Raw genomic sequence first — 6,118 nt, 5'->3', positions numbered from 1 at the left:
GCGGGGAGGGCTTTTTATCGCGCGGGGAGGGAGGAGGAGGAGGAGACGGGCGGCGTACGCGTTCCCCGGGCCGACGCGCGACAGCGACGTCCGACCCCGGCGTCCGCCTCCACCCCGCTGGCGCGGCTTTCGCGAAATGGCGGTGCTGCCCCTGCCCGCTCGCCCGTGGCCCCCTGTCGGCTGTCGCGGTCGGTTGGAGGAGTCGCCGACTCGCCGGGCGCACCGCACACGGGTGGACTCGGTTAACGCAGAGAGAGAGAGAGCTAGAGAGAGAGAGAGAGTGGAATGGAATTGACTTTTTGCTGCGTGCCGGGTAAAACCGGCGAAGGTTGAGGCGGTCTCTTCTTTTTTCTTAGGAAGCAAGCAAGGAAACGGAGATCGCAGCGATCGGTAGGTCGTGGTCGTGGACTCGCGTGTACGGTGTTTGGGATGGTGAGTTTTTGGCCCGCGCTATACGCCTAGCTTAGCTATACCTATACTCACTACCAGCAATTGACAGGATTTAATCAAGTTTGGTGGTATAGATTGTGCTGTATTTGGCAGGAATACGCAGCAAGTCGCGATTGATCCTTTCGTACATGGTTACGTTGCACAGTGGAACGTTTGTGACATACGTCTTGGAACCTACTTTGAGCGCAGCATCTCTTTTTCACTAAAAGATTCCCACCTCAACAAAAGGGTCGTGCGATGCCAAATGGTCTTCTACAAATGGCGAGGCATGCTTCTCAGGGTTGTTTGGATATTCTGCTAAACTTTAGCACATCTCACATCGGATGTTTGATACTAATTAAGAGTATTAAACATAGTCTAATTATACAACTAATTGCACAAATGGAATCTAATTCGTGAGACGAATCTATTAAACCTAATTAGTCCATGATTTGATAATATCGCGAGACGAATCTATTAAGCCTAATTAGTCCATGATTTGATAATATCGCGAGACGAATCTATTAAGCCTAATTAGTCCATGATTTGATAATGTGGTGGTACAGTCACCATTTGCTAATGATAGATTAATTAGCTTTAATAGATTCATCTCGCGAATTAGACTCCATCTATACAATTAATTTTATAATTAGTTTATATTTAATCCTCCTAATTATTATCGAATATTCGAATATTCGATGTGATCCAGTTTCTACCGGCTGCAGTGAACAGTGAAACTAGTCTCTGCTCAAGATTCCACGACCGTACCCGCCGCCGGGAGCCAGCCGCCAACCTGCTGCTCACGCTGTGCATACCCCGAGGGGCAAAACGGTCAGACCGCGAGTCGGTAGAGTTGCCACGTCACGCCCGCCAGTGATTGGGATTCCCCCCGGGCGTGGGCAAGCAAGAGCAAGCGGCCGCCCAAAGCTGACCGGACGGCCGCGGCGCACCCGAGAGACCACCGGGAAAACCAGCAGAGGAAAAGGCAGGGAAGCGAGCCGGGAAAACCACCGAAGCTGCCGCCCGACCCCGGCGATTCCTATTTGACGCTAGTAGAACTAGCAAAATTTTTCTTTCATTGTTTGACGCTAACTTGAACCGGTTCTTCATTTCACACTCCCGTTTGTTGTGTCACGTAACTCAGGTGAACTGTGAATACTTCCATCCTATTTTACTAAACAAAATGATATCCAAATCATCTTTAAAATTCATGAAACCTTTTTTATGATATAAAAGATAGAGATGAACTCATTTTACACAAAAACATATATATCATTTAAAATCTTAAAACTAAAATTCATCAAAATACACTACTTTTAAAGATTATGTGAATTTTTAGAGCATAAAAATACTTTCCAAAAGTTTTGAGAGTCAAGAAAGAAACTATTCATTATATGAGTGTCAAATAAAGAATTCCCTCCTTATTATATGGCGGCGCGTGCCCACCCGTGTGGCCTCGCTTCGGCAGTGGGGTGCCCCCGGCGCCGCGACTATATGTCGCATATGCGTGGGTCTACCTGTCAGCAACAGTTCCGCGGGTCCCACCTGTCAGATCCTTCTTCTTCCTCCGTCTAGCTCATTCCTCTTCATCCGTCCGTGCGCCGCCCCCCTCCCCATCCCCCTCGGGTTAAAGCGGCGGAGCGTGGTGGCAACGGGAGCCGACAGAGCCGGAGGAGGAAGGCGGCGTGGGGGCAAGCAGAGGAAAGGGGGTTAGGGTTCAGGATTAGGGGCTCACTGCCGGTAGGGGTAGGATTCAGAGTGAGTTTGGGGTTCGGGTTGCCAGGGTTGGGATCTCCTGTGACCTCCAGCTGTAGAGGGAGGGCCTTGGGCGGCGGCGGCGACGGGTTGTGGGTGGGGTGGTGAGGCGGCGGGAGCCGCCGACCGCAGGTGGCGGAAGATAGTCGGTGGGTGGCAGAGGAGGCGGGGGGTGACGGCGAGCATCCCGACGGAGTCGGGTTAGGGTGGCGGCCACCTCAAACGGTGGAGGAGAGCGGCGCGGGGACGAGAAGGAGGGGAGCGGCGGCGCGGGGTTGTCTTCCTCGTTAGCCGTTTTGGTTGGCTGAGGCAGTGGTGGGCTGCGTGCTCGCTGTCGCCTTCAGCCGTGCATCGGCGACCTGCCCCCGGTCCCGGCCGCCTGGGTGGGTGGTGGAGCCGGCCGCCAGCCAGCCAGAGCCGCGGCCAGGCCGGGACGGGAAGCCGTCTGCGTCCGCGTCTCGGCACGGCACCCCCGCGTCCCGCGTCCCCCCGGCTTTCACCGCACGTTCCGCGCCCGAGCCCGAGGCCGAGCCGCGGGCCGCGTCCGCGCGGTCGCGCACCGCGCTGTCGCTGTCCATCCCCAGGCGCGCCCCGCGGATGAGCTGGGGCTCTGCGGATTAGCACGAGCGCGGCAGCCCAGCTGCTTCCTCCTCTGCCGTCTCCCCACCCCACCCCACCTGCTCCTCATGTCCCCCGTGCATGCTTAGATTGCTAGCACAACTCCACTAGTCCACTAAGCACGTGATCGCTGCCGAAACCGTGGTTATTAAACCTTTTTTACCCCTCGGCACACGCAGGTTTTACCGTGATTATAAAAATGGAAGAAGAAGAAAAATATGCGCGGAGGGCTTGGCTACCTAACGGCGGGTCGATGACGACGACGACGACGATGATGATGCCCCCCGGGGGGGGGGGGACGTGCAGCCATGATTGCGTGATTAGCGTTCGGCAGCGTGCACGACAGCCGAGTCGCCGAGACCTGCGGCGCCGAACCGCGCCGGGCGGCCGAGATGAGGCCACGCCGATGAGAGCCCCCGCCTAGTATTTCTAGTCGGCGCCGTTAACTCCACCGGTAATGCAATGGATGAGCGGCGCGGTGAAGCCGTGAGGTGTGTGTATTTGCGCACGTGCAGATGAAGCTGTGCTTTTTTTCTCCTCAGCTGAAGTGTACTTTCTGTTGCTGTGCAGCTATGAAGCCTGCCACATCACAGCTCAGGCAGACAATCTATGCTCTGATTTTTGCACAGGGTGATACAGGTTGGGACTTGGGGAGCCCTACATGAAATGGCACGAACCTCAGATATCTGATTTCTATAACTCTTTTTCTTTTTTGGTACAAAAATAATCTTCTGTTTTTTTTTTTTGGGTGGGTGGGGGGGGGGGGGCGATTGCCACGTTCTAAACAAGACTTTGATGCGCGTTTTCTGCAAAGGTCCTGTGCAGTGGCAACATCATTACATGCTAGAAAGGGTCACGCCACGCCGTGGCTTCTCCGTCCACGCGAGCTTTGCCGACTAATTCCATGCTTATTCGAGTCACCACCACAGGATTTGTTTGTTTATTGCAGGGTGTGGCGATGGCACACATAGTGGGCTGCCCCCACACAGCACAGAAGCACAGGATCCATTCATCACCTGCCCAAAAAAATAGAAAAACAATCCGGTTCTATCGCCTCCAACTCCAAGGAGGAGGAGGACGTGACCGCTCAAGTGGCTGCTTTTTTATAAGAAAAGAAGTAGCATGATTTTTTAGGCATCTTTATCACCGGAGAATCCTGAGCTGTTTGGATTCTCGGACTAAAGTTTAGACCTTGCCATATCAAATATTCGTACTAATTAGAAGGATTAAACGTGAACTAATTATAAAACTAATTGCAGAAATTGTGGACTAATTCGCGAGATGAATCTATTAAACCTAATTAATCACTCATTAGCAAATAGTTATTGTGGCACCACATTGTCAAATCACGGATTGATTAGGCTTAATAGATTCGTATCACGAATTAGCCTCCATCTATGCAATTAGTTTTATAATTAGTTTATATTTAATACTTTTAATTAGTATCAAATATGTGATAGGAATTAAAGTTTAGCTTCTAATATCAAACATGACTTAAATCACACCTAAAGCTATTCGCAAGAGGGGGAGGAGGGTCAGGGCCAGCGAGACCAAATCCAACATGATATTGTTTTTAAACATCCATCCACGCCAGAGCCGCGACACATGCATCAACTGCCAAGGGGAAGAATCAAAAAAAAAATTCCCGAAAAAATAATTGAACTGAAAGGGCGCAGAAAGATCAACTAATCATGGTCCTTTTTATTATTGGTTAAATCTTAAATGCTGCAAGAAGCTAGGTTTCGTTGAGCTGTTGCTGTGCACGACAACTACTCCTACTTGCTGTTGTGCGTTCTTGAAAACGAACCAAATTCAATACACTAATTTGATGTTCTAGATGTTGGTGTATTTTCTTATAGATTTGGTTAAACTTAAATAAATTTAAATCAGGAGAAAACTAAAGCGTATTATACTTTGATATGGATACGGATGGAGTAATACTTGCCTCAAGCTATTTCTAAAACGAACCAAACTGGAACTCCAAGGATGGCGCTATCACTCACACAACAACAGAATGACGTGGCGAATGCACACTTGCTTTCCCACTGAAAGCAAAGCACCCTCCGTGTCAAAGGTTCATCGCCCTATCAGTTCGTGGTATGAGGTATTGACCCTCGACATTTTCTGGTAAGTGTACCCGTCAAACCCCAAGGCAAAGTAGCCCGGTAGCCAAATATATGCTGCCATGTCCATGGGTTATCACCAATGATGCCACTGGATTATCTTTAACTTTAAGACGTCCGCAAGGTATTACCCCCAGCATAATATATACTCCCGTGATGACAGAACCGTGACGCTCGGCTGCGTTGGAGAACCACTAGCTGCGCGGTCTTCTTACTCCCAATGCGACACGCTTCCCGTGCTCGCAGTGCAGGAACTTTCCACGGTTTAGCACTAAGCCTGACGCCTTGTGGACGGCGTCTCCTGCTCGAATACGATTACAGGCTTGAGATTACTGCAGCCGCATGGGCGATTTAGACATATAGCTACATTGCAAGCTGGGGAAGAGCCCATGCATTGTGCACATGTCAAGTAATATACCCGTGCCCATACTTAAACCTAAAGTGGCTCGAATACTTGGGAGTACAGAAATGCATAATGGTTGCTCTTACGCAACCATTCCAGCACCATAAAGCTGTTCACCACACACACACAAAGCATTATGACTCGAACGAAGGGGAAAAGAAAAGAAAAGAAAAGTTTTTTTTTCTTTTAAAGTGAAGCGTCCAATTTCCTTTCCCCCAAGCATGGCTCAACAGTCAGAGAACAACTAGCGGCTAGTTTGCATATACTCCCTCGGTGCCAGATTACTATTCGTTTAATACATACCTTTTAATATACTCCCTCGGTGCCAGATTACTATTCGTTTAATACATACCTTTTATATGCAAAATATACTCCCTCGGTGCCAGATTACTATTCGTTTAATACATACCTTTTTAATATGCATATAGGTACCAGATTACTATTCGTTTAATACATACCTTTTTAATATGCATATAGGTACATACTATATCTAGAAACATAGTAAAAGTGATGTATCTAAAAAAAGTCAAATCAAATAAACGAATAGTAATTTGGAACGAATAGTAATTTGGAACGGAGGAAGTAAGATATAAGCCTCCTAAAATCACGAGGAGATATCTAGCGATTCCATTTCCAATCACAGATATCTTGCCAAACAGTCCACAGCATCATGGCACCATCAAAAGAGCAGCAGCATCAATGAATGACAGACTATGCTGCAGGACAGATGCAAAGGACAAGTATGCCCAGCCCTAAATCCAGAAGAAACAAGGCAAGAGATGACGAGAAT

The sequence above is a fragment of the Setaria italica genome, chromosome VI (assembly GCF_000263155.2).
Source record: "Setaria italica strain Yugu1 chromosome VI, Setaria_italica_v2.0, whole genome shotgun sequence".
Lineage (NCBI taxonomy): Eukaryota > Viridiplantae > Streptophyta > Magnoliopsida > Poales > Poaceae > Setaria > Setaria italica.
Note: the sequence above shows the minus strand (reverse complement) of the source record.